Source organism: Haplochromis burtoni, unplaced genomic scaffold (assembly GCF_018398535.1).
Source record: "Haplochromis burtoni strain Fernald_Lab_line unplaced genomic scaffold, NCSU_Asbu1 Contig_200, whole genome shotgun sequence".
NCBI lineage: Eukaryota > Metazoa > Chordata > Actinopteri > Cichliformes > Cichlidae > Haplochromis > Haplochromis burtoni.
In genome coordinates, this window is record NW_024582561.1 from 464,126 (window position 1) to 484,768 (window position 20,643).

The following is a 20,643-nucleotide window of genomic DNA, read 5'->3' on the forward strand; positions in this document are numbered from 1 at the left end:
ATCACAAAACAGAAAGTATAAAACTATCAAAACGGAAACTATTTAAGCTCCTTTCACTATCCAACTTTGTGAATGACTCCTTCGGTGATGACCCAAGATTTAACTGTCCTCGACTTGATGAATAACTGTTACCTTGCAATTATTAATCAGCGGCTTTTAACTATTTTGTCCTGAAATCCAAACCATTGGGTTTAAGTGGAGCGAGGATAAAGATCTACTCCTACTTCTTAATGAGTCAGCATTAGACCTTGTCTTTGGCAGGAACCTTGTCAGTTTAACATCTGGAAGCAGCTTGATGCCAGCTTCTTCGGGGCCATTTGAGGTCTGTTTTAACTACATGGATTACTGAGAATTTGTTACACTTTCCTAGTAGAGGTGTTATTTGGGTTGAAATAATATTATTTGGCTGTTGCATTAGATTGGAATTTAAATTTGCATAGGAACTCTGCACTGGAGTGAAATGAACTACCCATCTTCTTTTTAACACTTATTTCCTGTATTGAATGTTGTTACATTCGGAAATCTTGCATGATGCACCAGCACAATCTCTCTCTCTCTTTCTCTTGTCACCAGTTCCCTGCTGCAGTGCCATGTGTGCTTATTTATTTATGTTTGTGTGGTAAGTCGGAGATGGGTGGGTTGATATAAAAATGCAACCCGAACATTAATATAATCCCATTTTCTGCTCTGTCCTGCCAATGTCTTGCCCAGGGACAATTGGTGTCCAAGATTTTTCTCGTTTTAGTCTTTATGTCGCTGCCATTTTTGTGGGCTTAAAAAAGTTCATGGAAAGTCTTGTTTGCAAGGGTTGCTATAAGTGTAACAGATTCCTTGCTAGCTCTTTTTTAGGATGAGGCTTGTCACCAGCAGTAGTTATAATAACAGGATGCCCCAAAATTAATCAAAGGCGGGATGTTTTCCTGTTAAACATCCTCTCACATGTGAGATTCGCTTTCAATACACCTTTATCATAGCTGCAAAAGAAACAATGTTTTTACATGGAACAATTCAAGCACGGTATATGATTAATTAAGCATCAGTCGGAGGTCTAGGAGGAAAACATTGTGGGCTCTCATTCCTTTTTCATAGTGTGTATTCAAGGCACAATTAAAGAAGCCCATTTTGTAATCCCAAGGACTTGAACCAAATGAATAAAATGCTTTATTCAAACATAACAGGGAGTAATGACGATAGCCATGTAAATATAACCGTAAATTATTTTAGATACAAAGACTAAAGATTTTCAGTAGAATCAAATAGGGCTGAAAGTTGGACTCTATGAGAAGTCACAGGGAAAGGTGAGCAGTCAGTATTGGTTATGACTGCTGTTATAAAATATAACAACCTCAGAATAAAGATGAGGAACACTTCATTTGCACACAAACCCTCTGAGGAGAATTTCCTTGGAAGTCAAGTTTTACACAATGTCCTTAGCTTTTCACCCCTTTCTGTGAAATAAATGTTTAGCCTTTAGTCATTGTAGTCGGGGATTTTTTTTAAAGTTGCACAATAATAACTGAAGGAAGCCAATTTCCCACAAAATAACTTGACAGAAAAGCTGCATTCTGTGCTTGAGAAGCCAAAAATGGAGAGAACTAGGATTTGTTAGGATTTTGTCTTTTTGCTTTCCACCAATTTATGGTTTTGCTCCTTTTAAATCACACTGATGACCACATAATTTATCAGAGGTCAAGACCTCTATTGTAACCATATCTTCTCTCTTTTTCTTTGAGCTGTTCAACATCCATCAAAAGGGCACAGTGACAAGACAGTGATTCATTCTTTACAATCCTTTCTTAAAACTGTGTCATTTCATTTTGAAATCTCCAGATGTAAATTTTATTCCTGGAATCAAAAACATATTCCGTATCAAAGGTAGGAACCACGACAGATTTATGATCTTAAGATAAGTTCCTGTGACGCCTTTGCCAAGTGGCTGGTCATCACCTTCTCAAGTTGGCCAGCCCTGCTAAGGCATGCATAGATGACTGTAGTTACGTCACTAGTAACTCTGGGATTTATACCTATCTCCTTCCTCCTCTTCTGTTGGAGATCCAGCATGGAATGGTCTTTGTCGAACCTGAAAAATGGCACTGACAGGCCAAATCTGACTATTTAATAGCCCCTAAAGAGACCAATCTCCAAACATGAAGAGCTTTTTTGGCAAGCAGAACACAGCATATGAAGGTATTTAGTACAAAATGTCTTCCTCACCGTGGCAGGAGAATTAATAGGACTAGCATGTTATGTGTAGCAACCACTTGATGTAGTGTTGAAAGGCTGGCTCGTTTCCAGTGTCCCGTGTGGTGTTGTGTGATAGGCGAGATACGGATGACATAAAATGTTCCACCCCACACATTTGTAGTTGATTATCTGCTTGGTGGGTCCTGATTGATGCATATGTATTCTGTGTTGTCAGATATAGAAATCATAAAATCTGGCATCATTAAGAAGACGTATGGCGAATGCTGTGTGCCCAAATGTGATTACAATTTAAGTGTGAAAGGTCAGGAATTGAAAATGCACTCTTGTGTTGAAAAAGTCCAACAATCCAAAAGCTTTTCACAAGCCTTTGTTAGCGGCAGGCAAACTAACTTTTACTTTTGCCTCAAATAAATACAACTCTGCTTCTAAATGTAGACTTCAAATGGGTTAAGACGAAAGCTGGCTAGAAAAGACCTTTAGAGATGTTTTATCTATTTGAGTTTTGGAGGGAAACACACAAAAAAGAAATAAATTACAATGATTGATTGGTGCTCACTTTTTCCAAAAAATGTTACTTTATACTAGACGACTCTTAGTACGTTAGTATGGCAGTGAAAGAAAACACTGTTCTCATCCACACCCAAGACCTGGGTGTGGTTCATTGGTTTTCAATAAAACATCATCAAAACAACATTTTGATGGTTACGTCTTCAATTCCTCGTGAGCTCAACTGTGATCTTTCTACAGACAACAATATGCTTCGCATCAATCTGTCATTGCCGAGCATATGCATTTCACAGAAATGATCAAAAGTAAGAGCTGGGACAGACCACGCCATCACAAATCCATCGAATAAAAATAAGCTAAAATAGCAGTTAAACATTTTTGGTAATACACTTTACCTGTTTACTTACCAAGAGTTTCTTGCACCCAGTCATGGAATAGCTCAACATATAAGCCTCCAAGTGAGGCCAGTCAAGATGTCTGATTGTTAAAGAAAGAATTTACCCCAAAATAACATTTCTGTACTTTGCCTTTGGGGCTGTTTATCCACCCAGATTAATCTGGTTTGGTGATATCTGGTATTTCATGACTATAATGGAACTAAATGGTTCTTGACTAGTATTGCCCAGAGCACACAAAAAAACAAACAAACACCTGAGCATTTTAAAGTAGGGAGCATTTTCTCTTTTGGTAAACTTCACCCACCAGCTGGATCACTCTACAGGACAAAGTGTTTGAGTCAAGAGGCTCACAGCAGTGTAACAGAATGTAAACATTTACAATATCTCCCCTGAAGTGAGCCGTAATGTTAGCTTTATTCTTGCTTTACATGATTGATGGATATAGTTAGTAGAAAAAAATGGACCACTCACACCAATTTTTGAACACTGGAACAAACCTAAACTGACTGTTTAACCATCTTTCTTGTGTATTTGTGCTAAGCTTACTGTCTAAGCCAGTGTTTCCCAACCACTGTGCCGTGGCCATAGGTGTGTCGTGAGAAATTATCAGGTGTGCTGTGGAAAATTATCTGGTTCCACCGTAACAGGCAGAACAATTACATTCTCTTCCACTAGAGGGCAGTACAACTACCTGCTCTAATTAAATGAGTTGCCAACTGCCAGTAAAACAGAAGAAGACAAAGAAGAAATTACATAATAGTCATGCTGTGAGATGACTCCAATTCTGCTATATCTAGTATGCTGGGGCAAATTATTAATATGCTTTTTGTGATATATTTGTTTGGTGGTGTGCCGTGTGATTTTTCACATTTGAAAGATCAGCGAATACTAACAGCGATCTAAGCTAAGCTGTCTGGCCCCCACTACATTTGGTCAGTGTACATATGTGAGCATGGGGCCCAGTCACACAGGCAAGAGACCAGTTGCCAACTGCCTTGCAACCACCGACCACCAGGGAAATATGAGTAATTGCTGACCTTTGGGGAATGGTTGCTTTAGGCTGCTTGCTGTTGCTGTGGAATCAATTGCTAATCCCCTAGTGTTGCAAGCCTCGAGACTGCTTGGTAATAGTCTGCCAACCACTGGTCACTGCAACAGGTTGGCAAGTGGTTGCAGGAGTTTGGTGGCTGCTGCTACAAGAAATTAGGTGCATATACATAAACTGCAAGAATGTCTGCCTTGAGAGTAAAAGTTGGTCTTTTTAAAAGTGTTGATTTCAGTGGTAACGCAAAACTTTTATTTGAATGTGAATGTACTGAGTTTCAGTACAATTTTCACAGTTTTGCTACCACTTTGTGGTTAGTTAATGAGTGCTTGCAGGAGAGTTGGCGTCCTCCGTGCAAACTACAGCTGACCGCAGCAATCCCCTAGTGACCCAAAGAAATCACATGGAGTCTTTTGGCAAACTCTCTTTGCTGCAGATTTCACCCAGACACCCACCAACTTTCCTGCAGCAGAGGCTATGCACTATGGGATAACTGCATTTACACAGCATTCTGTGTAAATGTATCACTGAATTATACAGTCATAATGCAGTAAAATAATTAAATCCAATCTTCTTTAAGAATATAAAAAATAGTTCAGTACTAGTGCTAAAATGCAGAGGATCTGGCTCAGTCAGCTGTCTGTACAACTGAACTTGTACTGCACGGCGGTGGGTGGCTCTCACTGGGACATGGTAGGCATGGCAGGCAATGTGCTGGAGCTGCCTAGCCATCTGTGAGAAGTGGAAAGTGCTGTGTACCTCCAAGCCCCAGCTCTGTCAACTGTTAAAACACTAGAAGCAACAAACAGAACCAGAAGGATCGGTAAGCTGGTCAAACCAGTGTGTTGCGGAGGTCAAGTACCATGTGGTAGAGCTTTTGCTTCCCATTTGCTAAATTAGTTTCCATTTATTTTCACTTGGTAATAGCGGCTTTAGTGCGTGACAAGTTCATAGACAAATACTCAAATAACCACTAAGGACCTCTGTCGTGTGTCCTGGAGGCGAGGCAGTCATTGATTGTGTTTAGTGCTGGCCCTTTGACCCATACAACAATGTGACATGATGTAAACCTTTGTTGCACTTCTGGCTTTATTTAATGTGACATATCTCTTGTAAACATATACACAGCAAGAGCAAGTTTATGCCACTCCCCACCTTCCAACTGACTTCGTGACATCAAACTGATAAAGTTAAGTTATCACTTACGTGAGCACGAATCACTCGGGTTTGAGGAAATCAATTCATCAATTCTGACAGTTTAATGAGACATTTGTTTCTGATCAGCAGCCATAAAAATCACCACTGAGAAGCACCTCAAGTGTTTCAGCACGTAAAGTGTGACGAGGGGCGTGAAGATCTGGCTTTTGTAGCACACTCAGTGTTTCTGAGAGATCACTGAAACATACCCGTCCAGATCACCAGGTGAATGACTGCCCGTTCTCTGCCAGACATGTTAGACACGCTCTGCTGCTATTTGAGTTTTAATAGGCAACTAATAGGACTGCTTTCTGGGAGGTATTGAGAGTCCATGCTACGCCGTGTCACTCACTCCCCTGACCTTATTGTGTTTCTAGAGGTTGATGCAAGCGTCACCAGACACTGACGCCTCATAGGTTGTTTCCATATGCAGAAAAGCTGTTGAAAACCATATCTATTTTGCAAGGTGGAAATACTGATTTAACTTTGGCATTATATTGCATGTTTTCTTTTCAGTTTTCTCCCTGATTTTGTAGTAAAAAATGTGATGCTTCCACTTATGAGGGGCAAGAGATACTGTCAGTAATAGTTTAATGTGTTATTTGACTCTTTCTAAACTCATTCTAGTGCACATGATTGACTTTGGCAACAGGCATTTGAACTTTGGCTCAACAGCATTTGACTTTATGAGTGTGCATAGTGTTGTGGTCACACAATACTTTTTTTGTTTTGTTTTTGTTAAGCCCTTTAACACTTACTTGAATTATAAATCATTTAAGCATAAAAACGGCGTCTAACTCAAGGAACCAGTGTCCTCACAACAGACAACTTCGGAAAAACTTTAAGAAGATGTATGAACTTTAAGCAAAGGGGGAAAAAATCCTCTGAAGACCCGATACAGAACCCCGAGAGATGAATCTGGCCCTTGATTTGAATGATTTTCTGGTCAAAGGTAAACAGGCTGAAGTGTGATAAATTGCACACAAACTGGATGGAAAATCAGTAGCGTGATTAATCCAAATTTGAAATTCCTGATTCAAATCATTGGCAATATGTTCTGAGAATGTCAGGAGAGAGATACAACAGCGAGAACGCGGCGGACGCTCTGTTATGGTTTGGGGCTGTAGAAAAAGTACCATCAGATTTTGATCCACCAAAGTGGGAGCTTAAGTTTTTTGAAAATGATCCCAAACACAGCATCTTTAGATAGAAGAAAAACACACAATGGAATATCATCAGTCATGGATTAGCCTCCACAGAGCTCGGACCTCAGCATTATTGAAGCAGTGTGGGATCATCCTGACAGCGAACAGAGTAAGTGGCAGCCAGCATCCAAAGATGAGCTTTAGGTAGCTTGAAGAACTACTTGAAAAAATTACAAGAAAGCTTGGTTAAAAACGTTCAGGCTTTTTTGTGGAATGAAGGTATTTAGAATTTATTTGCTTTTGCCTTATAAACTATATTTACATATATATGTTGCACATCTTTCAATCAATGCCTTCACCTATTTACAATTTTCCTATCAAAACATAAAGATAAGACTTTTGCACAGTACAGGGAGTGCAGAATTATTAGGCAAATGAGTATTTTGTCCACATCATCCTCTTCATGCATGTTGTCTCACTCCAAGCTGTATAGGCTCGAAAGCCTACTACCAATTAAGCATATTAGGTGATGTGCATCTCTGTAATGAGAAGGGGTGTGGTCTAATGACATCAACACCCTATATCAGGTGTGCAAGTAAATATGTAGAGAATCCTTCGCTAGAGAATGCGAGTCTCAAAAGAAAGCTTCTGAAGCGTGATCATCGAACAATCAAGCGTTTCATTCAAAATAGTCAACAGGGTCGCAAGAAGCGTGTGGAAAAACCAAGGCGCAAAATAACTGCCCATGAACTGAGAAAAGTCAAGCGTGCAGCTGCCAAGATGCCACTTGCCACCAGTTTGGCCATATTTCAGAGCTGCAACATCACTGGAGTGCCCAAAAGCACAAGGTGTGCAATACTCAGAGACATGGCCAAGGTAAGAAAGGCTGAAAGACGACCACCACTGAACAAGACACACAAGCTGAAACGTCAAGACTGGGCCAAGAAATATCTCAAGACTGGTTTTTCTAAGGTTTTATGGACTGATGAAATGAGAGTGAGTCTTGATGGGCCAGATGGATGGGCCCGTGGCTGGATTGGTAAAGGGCAGAGAGCTCCAGTCCGACTCAGACGCCAGCAAGGTGGAGGTGGAGTACTGGTTTGGGCTGGTATCATCAAAGATGAGCTTGTGGGGCCTTTTCGGGTTGAGGATGGAGTCAAGCTCAACTCCCAGTCCTACTGCCAGTTTCTGGAAGACACCTTCTTCAAGCAGTGGTACAGGAAGAAGTCTGCATCCTTCAAGAAAAACATGATTTTCATGCAGGACAATGCTCCATCACACGCGTCCAAGTACTCCACAGCGTGGCTGGCAAGAAAGGGTATAAAAGAAGAAAAACTAATGACATGGCCTCCTTGTTCACCTGATCTGAACCCCATTGAGAACCTGTGGTCCATCATCAAATGTGAGATTTACAAGGAGGGAAAACAGTACACCTCTCTGAACAGTGTCTGGGAGGCTGTGGTTGCTGCTGCACGCAATGTTGATGGTGAACAGATCAAAACACTGACAGAATCCATGGATGGCAGGCTTTTGAGTGTCCTTGCAAAGAAAGGTGGCTATATTGGTCGCTGATTTGTTTTTGTTTTGTTTTTGAATGTCAGAAATGTATATTTGTGAATGTGGAGATGTTATATTGGTTTCACTGGTAAAAATAAATAATTGAAATGGGTATATATTTGTTTTTTGTTAAGTTGCCTAATAATTATGCACAGTAATAGTCACCTGCACACACAGATATCCCCCTAAAATAGCTAAAACTAAAAACAAACTAAAAACTACTTCCAAAAACATTCAGCTTTGATATTAATGAGTTTTTTGGGTTCATTGAGAACATGGTTGTTGTTCAATAATAAAATTATTCCTCAAACATACAACTTGCCTAATAATTCTGCACTCCCTGTACTGTTGAGCCCTGTTTTCCAAATGGCTGTTATTAAAATATAATATTAAAAGCATATCCTTTACAAAACATATCCTTTCAGAGTGCTATAAATCAAATCTTGGCACAGTAGCGAGTTTGGCAGCACACAGCAGAAAATCAGTGCTGTGCTATTGCCACTTATACTGTATGTGTGATCACCAAGTAATACCTCTGCAAAAATTACACAGTCACCCTACATAGTAAAAACAAATAATGGTCCAGTGTTTCTGCTCTCGTGTTTTGGTTGACTTTAATCAAGAGCTTGTAAAAGCATCATTTTACAGGCACATTAGCAAGTCATTGTGTTACTTGTGCTTTTCAAACTACATTGAATTTGACTGTAGACATAAAAATGTTGCCTTTTTTAATCCCAGTTGCTGTAATGACCTAAGATTTAGTTGAGATATGTCAAAAGATGTGAATCACATATTGGATTTTTTTGTTCAGTTTATCTGCAGTAAGGTTGTGTCATCGTCACAACACAGACTGGAAAGAAAAAAGGAAAACTCTGGAAAACTTTATGTTATATGGAGTGGTTATCGATGTGGTGAAAGGCAACGAGAAAACAAAAGCAGAACACACTAATTCCTTTCGATTCCTGCGGGAGCGCATGTGATGTGAAAATGAGGAAAAGGGCAAACCAGCTGACAACAGTGTTTTTTTAACCCAGTCCATGTTTGGTCCAGCCGCCTTATATGTGGTGACATTTCTTCATTATGTGAACCAGTGCAAACACAGAAACATGATGAGGCTGCCACATATGAAATATGGAAATGCACTTTTCATACAAAAATATTTTCATATTGCATTGCTGTCATCGAACATACTGGAACACAGGCTAAGCCAATGACTCTGAGGTGGCGACAGCACATTGTGCAGCAGTCACCTGGGCAGGTGATGACAAATATTCTTCATATTAACAAAAACAAACCCTTCATATTCTATATTCTATATATTGTTGGCAACAAAGCTCAAAATGAATTACTGGGTAGACACAAGACCAATAAAGTGACTATGTATTCAATCAAGTTAAATGATGAACCAGTTGGAAGATAAACTAAGCTTGCAACATGGAGCTATATCATCACCATCATAAAGGAGCAAGTGGCTGATTAATGTCAGAGTTACAAAGACAGAAAAATAAAGAGTCATCGTGTGCTGTCAACAGGTGATTAAAAACTGGAATAAGACCATACACGGAGCGAAAAAGAGTTTGGGAGAATCTGAGAAACACAGAAATTCATCAATTTAAAGGAATGCGTTTTCATATTAAGTTCCATTATATCCAGACAATTCTTTAAACATTCAATCAAATCCTATTCATAATTCTAAACACATTTTTTGAGCATTTGTTGTGCATCTTTCTAACTCACGGTTGAAAAGTACTTTATTTCAAACAAATGAATGAAAAATGAATGAAAACATTTGCAAAAATGATGTCCAACAAGCAGCAGCACAACACAAGTATAAACCATAATGCAATATTACATATGAAAATGCAAAACAGAAAATAGAGCAAAATTAGGATACTGAGCACGCCTGGTCATTCCTTAGCAGTTCCCCTCTAATTGTAAACCTAGCAGTAGAAAAAGTGTAGCATGGACCTTCTGTACTAATAGAATAACCGCGTGTCGGGTCTTTTCCTTATTTAAATCTGACCTTTAGCAGTTGTCTACAATCTTGGACTTTCATCGTGCTTGATGATCTGTAGGAGTTTAAATAATGATTTAATTTTTCTGTAAACCTGTTGAAATTGCATTAAAAAAATAAAGAATCAATGCATCATTTTGCAGCTTCCAGTTTGGATTAAGGAGACAGACACTATCTCTACTTTTAAGATTAGGCTTAAAACGTTCCTTTGCTAAAGCATATAGTTAGAGCTGGATCAGGTGACCCTGAATCCTCCCTTAGTTATGCTGTAATAGGTGTATGTTGCTGGGCAATTCATTCCCATGATGCATGGAGTATTTCTTCTTCAGTCACCTTTCTCACTCACTGTGTATTAATAGAGCAGAAAGCTTTGAATCCATCCATCCATCCATTCGCTTCCACTTATCCTTTTTCAGGGTTGCGGGGGGCGCTGGAGCCTATCCCAGCTGTCATAGGGCGAGAGGCAGGGTACACCCTGGACAGGTCGCCAGTCTGTCGCAGGGCTAACACATAGGGTCAGACAACCATTTACACTCACATTCACTTGCACATTCACACCTAGTGGCAATTTGGATTATCCAATTAACCTATCCGCACAAACTGCATGTCTTTGGATGGTGGGGGGAAACCGGAGTACCCGGAGGGAACCCACGCAGACACGGGGAGAACATGCAAACTCCACACAGAAAGACCCCGGCCTGATGGTGGAATTGAACTCAGGACCTTCTTGCTGTGCGGCAACAGTGCTAACCACCGTGCTGCTCCCTTTGAATCATATTTGCTATTAATCTGTCTCTCTTCCACAGCATGTCTTTATCCTGCCTTCCTTCTCTCACCCCAACCGGTCACAGCAGATGGCCGCCTGAGCCTGGTTCTGCCAGAGCTTTCTTCCTGTTAAAAGTGCTTGCTCATAGGGGGTCATATGATTGTTGGGTTTTTCTCTGTATGTATTATTGTAGGGTCTACCTTACTATATAAAGCGCCTTGAGGTGTTGTGATTTGGCTTTGTATAAATAAAATTGAATTGAATTGAATAATAATAATCTATTATTAAAAGTGACTGAATGTTACAAATATGTGTTCAAAGCTCTCAGATAAACTCTTCAACTTATTGCTACTCTGTGCAATGTGACCAGGCCACTATCTTCTTTGTTACGCTAACATGCCATGTCATTCCTCTAAAAATACTAAAGATGCATAAATGATGCTCTGATCTGATGATCTCTTTATAAACTATAAGAACTGTTCATAAACTTCACCTTTGTGTCACTATTCACAGGATTTTTTTTAAACTTTGTGTTCTTTATCTTATCTTTTACATGTTTTTAAACAGTTGGTGACTGATTTAGCAGCCCACTAGTACCGTTTATTAACACATTTTAAAAGAGCCAGTATTCTCCTTTACATTTTCACTGTTTCATCGCTCGTAGATAACGCACGTTTTTAAAATAGATGTTCTCTCAAGAGTCTCTATAGTATACAGCACCTGACATGGTAAAGTCTTTGTGTACATTCTCGAGCTCTCGGGAGACTAACCTTCTGTCCATTAAAGGATTACCACTATGACAGAGCTGACAAAAACCTGCTCTGTCTCCTGTTGGCTATATCATACTTCATAATTTTCACAAACAGAGCTGTGAGAAGGTGTACGTAGGGTGGACAGAGGAACATAAATTCTTGTTCACAAGACTTCTTATCAGATTCCTTCCTCGCCATTTTTTAAGGTATGCTAGGGGCAAATGTATGATGCTAAATATTTAGGCTTATTCTCCACCTGTAGAGCTGTTAGATTGTCCTACATCAGCCAAAAAATAAAGAGACACGAAGCAGCATGCAATCCAAGATGTGAATGTATGCCAGATTGTGTGTGACATTCAACTTTAAAAGTGCTTTGTTGCCAACCAGCATGCAGCTGAACAGACCCAAAGCATAGTATTAGCTGGACTTATTTATTGCTCTCTCACATATGATCTCATGTTGCACACACCTACACACTGACTCACTGTGTTTTTGATTCCACCAGCAGGTTAAGTCCAGAAAATAACCATCTGCTGATGTCATGCTCTTTTCCAAAGTTAGGAGGACCAACTGGCCCCATTACTGAAGAAGAAAATACCACGAGACAAATGGCAGCGAGCTGGAATCACATTAAGATGGAGCGAGCAAACAGCACTTGCCAGCAGTGAAATTAACAAAGTAAGTAAGAAGACAGAGCTCGGCTTACTTTGTCTTTTCTGATGTATGTCCGCTGAACAATGCACCCTATCTGAGGCCAACAATAAAAGAACTCTATAGTAATTGATGTCAAACGGTGGTCCAAGTAGTCAAGCTAAATTAGTTATTGCTAATTAAAGTTGCTTTGCTGTCTGATATCAGTTTCCAAAGCCTAATATCGTTATGGAGTGCTGACAAGCATGCTGCGCTTTAACCAGCCTGAGTGGTTTGCTCAGACTGACACAAAGGCATGTTTCTGTTTACGTCCAAAATCTGATTGTGTGAGTTAATGTGAAGAAAACATGGCGATATCAGCATTCATCGGCTTGTATCAGGTGTCAGCTTGCTGTTGCACAGGACTTAATTTTATCTGATATGGCAGGACAGAATGGGAAATGTACGTGAAGAATATTATCTAAAGACTAAGGAATGCGATGGGTGAAGGTCTTAAAGTTTGGAATAGATTTTGAATGCAAGCTGTCGAACCAGCAACTGGATTCAAAAAAATGTACTTGGACGGTGACTGTTTTTTCTTAGCCTCGACAATTAGAAGGCAACATACTGACAACTAGGCAACTGATCAGGACAACTCAAAAACTATGATGGCAGCTGTGTTGCAAGGCAGTGAAATTAGCAACAGCAATTTTTCCTTTCATTTTTTCTTTTTCATTATCATCTGTAATAACGTTCAGCTTGCGTGTCACTACAGTACATTTCACTTTTACTCAAATGGAGTTTGTTTAGTCTTCATGGAGACAGCAGAGCTTTATGGAAAAAATAATGAGGCGCTTCTAAGAGATGCTAAAAGATTAAAATAAGCATTAAATTGTCACTGCATATAGCAATTAACAATTAAACAAGAGTGAATTATTCCATCTATGGCACACTGCCACATTATAACTATACAACAGCCTCAGTAGTTGTGGTGTGCCTGATGTACCAGACTTTGTTTTATATTTACATGGTGAATGACCAATGACTCTAATACACAGTCCCTATTTTATTTAAGTACACCTTGCTATTACCATAGATTCAACAAGGTGCTAGAAACATTCCTCAAAAATTTTGGTCCATGATTTCAGCTTCGTGACATCCCGTTATCATGTTGGAAGCAGTGATCAGACAATTAGTACATTGTGATAATAAACGGTTGGAAATGTGATGTCAAGTGTGTCCCCAAACTATTACACTACCACTACTAACCTGTTTTACTGATACTGACCAGGATGGATCCATTCATGTTGTTTATATCAAATGTGACCCTTCCATCTGAATATTGCAGCAGAAATCAAGATTCATCAGATCAGGAAACCTTTTCCCAATTGTCCAATTTTGATCAGATATTTTGATGGAATTCGTAGTTACTTTTTCTTAGCTGACAGAAATGGTACCCAGTGTGATCTTCTGTTACCGCAGCCCATCTGTTCCAAGGTTTGATGTGTTGTTCAGCATAGTGTGGAGATACAGAAATTCTTTTATTGCTGCCATATAATCTGCATCATTATAATTGCATTAATAATATTCTTTACAGCATTATTTCACCTAATAATATTTCTCACAGTTTTGATACTGCATTACAGTTGTTTATTGAAGATGTCCATTTGAGGATCCTTCCATTATGTTAACTTTTATTACAAGTACAGTTAGAAGTATTTTATACACATTGCATATCTGTGCTTATTTTGAGTTGATGTTCGGTTCATTAAGGGTCTTAAGCTTCACTGGCGTGACTGTCCAGGTGATACATGCTGAGGGAAACTAGAACATAGAAGGATAACTGCAATGCATGCTTACAGTACATATAATACATATAATCTAGGAATAGGCCTGAGCAGAGGCCCAAATGTTTCCAGCTTCTTGTTGCAAACCTGTTGCATTTTATTCTACTTGGTAACAGATGAGCAGAGTCAATAATTAGCCTCAGAGACCCTGAGGGCTTGAAGTTTACTACCTTGTATGGAAGGTGTTATAGAAAAGAGAAGTTCTATGTCTGCTTATAGCCATTAAAAATGTGCGATTACCTGTGACTAATGTCTGGAACCTATTTTAATCTGTCATTGGGGGGGGCGTGTACCCCACTGCTTTATAAGTGTCCACAACATGTATTTTGGTCAGAAGACATATGTTGATGTTTTCTCCGGGCTGTTAATAAACTCAACGTTTGATTGCACTTTTTCTGGGGCCTCCGTGGTTTGTGACACTGCTCTACATTGATCGATTTCGCGACAATAGCATGCTTGTACAATAACAGAAATGGCACCCAATGTGGTTTTCTGCAGCTTTAGGACTTTGCTTATTACTGCCTCATTATTATTTTATTGATGTGTTGTGTGTTCAGATATGGTCTTCTTGGTTGTAACGTTTGGTCAACAAGTAGATATTTCATTTTTCTCTTACCATGATAGAGATGTTAAATTCTACCTTAAAATTTAAGGTATTTATTTTCCCTAGGTTGTGCTGGAAAACCTCCTCCCCTCATCTGGCTCCAGCAAATATTTAAAGTCACTTACAGTAAATCACCTGTCTTCCCTACTCTTACGCTGGGTTTGCACTTGAACATGCCGTCTTAATCATGTTGACATAATTCAATGTATTGAGTAGCTGCCACAGATATTTGGATTAATGCGCAGTCCAGCAGGTGTACCTGAAGTGGATGGTGAGTGTATATACTCAGTGCCCATCACTTTGGAGCTGACACTTTATATTGCATAATATATGTCAGCCACAAGTACTTGTCATTGCCATTAGTAGCCACTTGTGTCACTTTCCTTAAAGTTGAGAGTAGCTCAGCTCTGTAGCCAACCACGTCACAGGACTTATTTCATTTGCATTCCAATGACTCTACTCAGTAATTGTTGGTATGTTTCGATGTTTGCAGCTTTTTGTGGTTTACAATTGTCCACGACTAGTACAGGCATAGATAGTACAACAAAAGGACAAAGGGTTGTGCACAGTGGAAAAGTAAGAAAGAAAGAAAATAAGAAAAACTTTTGAATTATGAGATTTAGTAAACAATTCCTTTTTTTTAGGTTTTTTAAATATATTGTGTGTCAGTCTATAAATGTAACTTGTATGTTGTTTTCAGTTGCGCTTTCTTTGTCTGTATCTGTGTTTGTGTGTTCCAGTCTTCTGCTTTGCAGAGTTACTGCTCTCTAAAATAGACAGAACAGAGGGTAACATATCTAGAGCCACATAGCACATTCCCGGGTCTAGCCAAACACTCTTCTGACCTTTGCACCAACCAAATATTGCAGCAGCAAAGGTCATATTTTGTTTGTGCATTTGCTTCCATGTGGCGTTGGTTAACCTTATGATTGCAAATTGAACGCATAGTGATATCATGTAAACTTGGCTGTGACAAATCTGATCTCTGTGATTTGATGAAAATTTTATAATACACGCGAGAGACACAAAGTAAACTAAAGCATGCAAATTTGTGGCAGTCTGTAGTGAGGCAGGAATGAGGGTGAGGAGTTGGAAAAGGAAACATCAGATGGGACTGGTGACATGAAGTACACAAAAATAAACAGAACGTCTTAAGGAATACACATATCAACTTGAATTTGAAATTGACTTTGCTATAATGATAAATTGCTGAAGCATAGAGGAAAAACAAACACGAGGTCCGAACCACAAAAGCTTTTGCAAGTGGGCACAAAGCACCCATATTTCTTTTTCATTTATTTATGTTTTTTTGTCTGTTTCTATTGTTTACTGATGCTTTGTCATTCATTTTAGAGTTTTATCATGGTACCAGACCCAACTGCAGGACCACCAACAGTGCAGTTAACTTGACCGTGGGTGCCCCCTTTTTCCTAACTTTCCTATTTCTGTTTCTGTTGAGATAAGAAAAAAGAAAAAACGAGTTAAAGAAAACAGCTCTTCTTCTGAGGAGCAACATAAGATTTAATACCATACTGACAGACAGAAACCTTTTTACTTTTCCATTCACCTCGGCCTGAACTTTGTCTCATGTATCAAGGATGGGTGGAATTGAGGTTGGATAGGGCTATGGCATGCTTTGACAGGAGATGGAGGCCATGCCTGTGGAGTACATATCGACCTGTGGATCCCAAGGGGAAAAGGAAGACTGACAGCCACCTTGTGCTAATGGCTTCCCACTGTCACTTTTCCAGTGGTCTCGCCCTGATGACATCATTGCTCCAGCAGGCACATGTCAGAACTGGTTGTTTACAAAATCCATCAAATCCAATGCTGGTTCAGCAAAAAGTAATACGCTTGGCTATTGTCGATCTTAATCAGGATCTTTCTGACAAAAGAGCAGATATCAAGACTGTTGTTATGTATAGTCACATACTGTTCTAGTCAACACAATGCTACAAACTGAACATTGTGCAAGTATGTTATCATAGCCACTGTCAAAATGCTCGAGTTTAGAACATTTAGAATTAAACTATATTACAAATAGCTCCAAATGCAAGTGCAGCTGAGGCTGACAGGAAATCTGCCAGTCAACCAACCACAATGACAGCACAAGTGACCCTAGGCGAGATTTATGCTAGCGTCCACTTCAGTCCAAGTGTCATTGGCTGTTAAATGTGTAGGTCCATGTGGATGTGCCTGCTCATTTTTGGTTTACTTGTGCACAAACTGTGCATGCGTACTAGGCGGTGAACTTCAAAGAAGTAACAGGAGTGACTCCTCAGCCATTGTTTCTTCACTTGTCTGTGTCCATGTCTGCAACCTAGCCTAGCATAATTATGGCTTGAGAGAGCAAACAATACATGCCCTAATAACACCGATAATAGGTGGACAGCAGGATTACAACAGCAGAGATGTTAACAGAAATTATTCTCCCATGTGAACCTGAAATCTCACATCACTCTTGTATTTTTGCAAGTAGCTCAATTTATTTAAACAAATCACAACAGTCGCCTCAAGGTAGTAGTGTGATCTTTATGTATTTATCAAAGTCAGTATTGCATATTGCAAAATTCAAACTTTAAAACAGTAACACAGTCCCATTTATTTCTGCATTGTGACAGATATGTCAAGCCATGAACCACATGCAATTCTGGCAGCATCTCCTGCTCTCGTTTCAAATAAATGTTCTCTCCTAGCGGCTTTGATTACAGCCACATCAGACCCAGAAATTGGCAATAAATTTTTCACAATGTTGGGTAAAGTGCATGTCGCTCACCTAATAAATCATGTTTGTCTAATTCATTTAAATATTCTCCTTTTGCACTCTGTAATAAGGCCAACAACTAAAATACCTGCGTCCATGCTTTCAGTTGTGAAATTAACATGCCAACTCTTTAGTAAATCCCAGCAGTAGCTTTTTTAGCATCAAAAGAGGAGTCTTGTGCTGGCACAGACCCATTAACGTGATTCCAAGTCAGCCTGAGGAAATACTGAAAGCAATGTTTTATGCATCTATCCAACATGATGGTAGACTAGTAAATGGTCAAAGAAAACAAGCAAAGGAAGAAAATAAAATTTAAAAAAAAATCACAGGATTTCAACCTTTGAGGATTTACTGTCTGACTGTCATACACATCTGTATCATATTTAATGGCAGTCAAGTTAGTGTGTTGAAAAAGCCGCATTTTATGGCATCTGCAAAGCAGATGTATATTTAACAGGAAAGTCAAAACTTTGAGCTCAACAGTGAGGTTCCTGAAGTAAAAGTATCATTCATATTCTCCGTAGGGATTTTGACTATGTGCCACAATGTTTTAACCATCCAAAGCCGATTCATTATGAGTGACATTGTGAAACAATGGCATGTGCTCCTGTGGAAACCGCAAGTCTGTATGATATAAACCTTATTTTAGCAAAAATGTGTTTTATTGGTAATGTTGTGGAAAAGCACTACACTCACCACAATCCCAAATTGAAACAGCAATGTCTCTGATTGGTGGAGTTCACTGCTACCATGGAAAATTTTAAACCCACGAACCTTACGATTGTTTAGAGAGCATGAAATTTGAAAACTGTCAGAATGAACCTCTGTGCCACAACAATAACTAGGCTATACTTTGTTACACACACACACAAAACACAACACAAACTTTAGAATTATTATTAACTAAATAAACACTACAATAATAAATATAATTAAATTCAAGAAAATTGGACGTTTGCTGTGGAATCTGGGATTTGCAATGGATTATGGGACGAGTAGTTCCTGAGCCGTCACACGGTCTATGTTGGATTTTATTTAGTTTTCCTTCATTTTCCCTATCAAATCTTTTTATGGTCATTAGTCACCAAGAATTTGGTTGGTATGTTTCAAGGATTAAAACTCTGTATATGAGGATTTTCTGAAATTTCAATGGAGAAAATGAACGGAAAATTAAATTTTGGAATCAGAGCCCTTTAAGTGCGCAAACATTGTTGCACTCTGTTCTAGCATGTTGCTTGTTGAACCAAGGAATAGTGTTTCAGGTGGGTCTGCTACATTTGCATATGAGGTTGGTCTGCAAGGAATTTAAGAATTACGTTTTAATTCGACTCTCAACAGGAAATTGCAAAGCAAAATGCGTGTTCGTTTTAGGCCTCGATTTATTTCTACTCAGCTGAATGTCTGCTTTTTTTTCTTAATCCTTTATGTTTGTCTCTCTACGGGGAAAAAACCCCCACTGGACATTAAGCCCCATTATTATTTTCCCACAGGATTTAAGTAAGCAGACTTGAAAACACGAGCCTATTACTCTATAGACTTACTGCAAAGTAGATGAAGTGCCTGCAGAGCCACTGGTGTAACTCTTTACTCCCTGCACATGCACTTCAGTACATCCATTCAGTCTTTCACAAAAACCACAACCACTCAAAGCACCCACAAATGCATAACTCTTTAACTATCACCTCTCAGCCATCTAGCATGAAGTGATGTCATCAATGGTCAAATGCTAACGAGGCTATTGTGTGTGAGATTAACGCTCCTTTGAGGCCCCAGCAGACCTGACCGTGGATCTTTCAGAAAGGATCTCAGGATATCACACATCAGAACTGAACTCAGAACAGGAGAATAATATGAAAATGACCCACATTTGCACTTGCAAGCAGATCCTGCCACTGATATGTCAGTAGCATGGAGGCTGGCACTAGTTCACCACTGCCTTGACATTCGTGTTTAAGCGCGTATTTGTGTCCCCTTCAGTCACCGTCACCATGACAAACAGTTAAGCTCAGGACCAAAATAAATGGTTCCATCAGTGTTAGGCTGGGTTATACAACCATTTCATCAAATTCAAATCGAGCTGAAGCTATTCAAGGATTTCTGAATGAGTTGCTTAGGTTTGTCACTGGAGTCAAACGGAACGCTTGTGCCTTTTATAACCAGTGACAACACCCTTTATGCCCCACATTGGGGGGGGGGGCGGGGTTCTAGCCAACCATAGAAGATCAAAGACCCTCACATCTTAATAGTGGACCAATATGCCACTGAGTAAAAATATTTTTTACCATGAATTTTGAGTTGATAATGAGTTTCCAATAAATAAACACAAACTTTATTGTTAGTTGTCATTGGTGATCGACTTGGATGCAGAATAACTTTATCTAACAGTTGTTATCTCAAGTGGTTAATATCAAATAAAAGTTAAATAAAAATAAACATGTCACAAATTCTTTTTGGTATCATACCTCCATCCAATACAGAAAATATAGTTAATAGTTAACATGTTGCTTTTTCTGTTTACCTGGGATTTGTGTCTGTAAAAAGTGGCATTTTACAAGTCACGTGACCACAAAATGATCCCTATGAGTGACCTCGGCATCAATCACACACGATCATATGATGATCAAATGGGAATTAAAAATCTATAAATCCATATGTTGTTGTTTATTTCTAAAGTGGGGCTGCTGATTAGAGCTGTGATTTTTTTTTTCCTGTATGCATTTAAATATTAAAGATTTCTGTCCTGTTGCCTAATAAATGAAAATTGCTTTAGTTTGTTGGCAGATCAAAGTGAAAATAATTCTTTTGACTGAAGAGGTATTTTTATTCTGTGTTCTAATAGTTACAGTTCCAGCAGTGTAAAAGAGACTTAGCATTAGGCATTAGCATTAGGTTAGAATCAAGTATAGAAACATGTATACATGTCCTGCAGCACTACATTTACAGGGTAACATATAGAGACAGATAACTATTCTGTCATGGTCCTGGGTCATTTGACCCAGCGTTTTGAATTTTCTGTGTTTTTGTCATTTTGTACTACGTTCACTTTAGAAGCACAAATTAATCTGTCCTGACTCAGACAACACAGGAAGAGCATTCAACCTCCACAAAGAAAAGCCCCTTCCTGGATCTGTTGAACCTAGCTAACCGTCCTGCCAGCTAGCTAGCCTGAGCAAGCTATATGTTACCTTACTTCCATTTATTTATATATATAT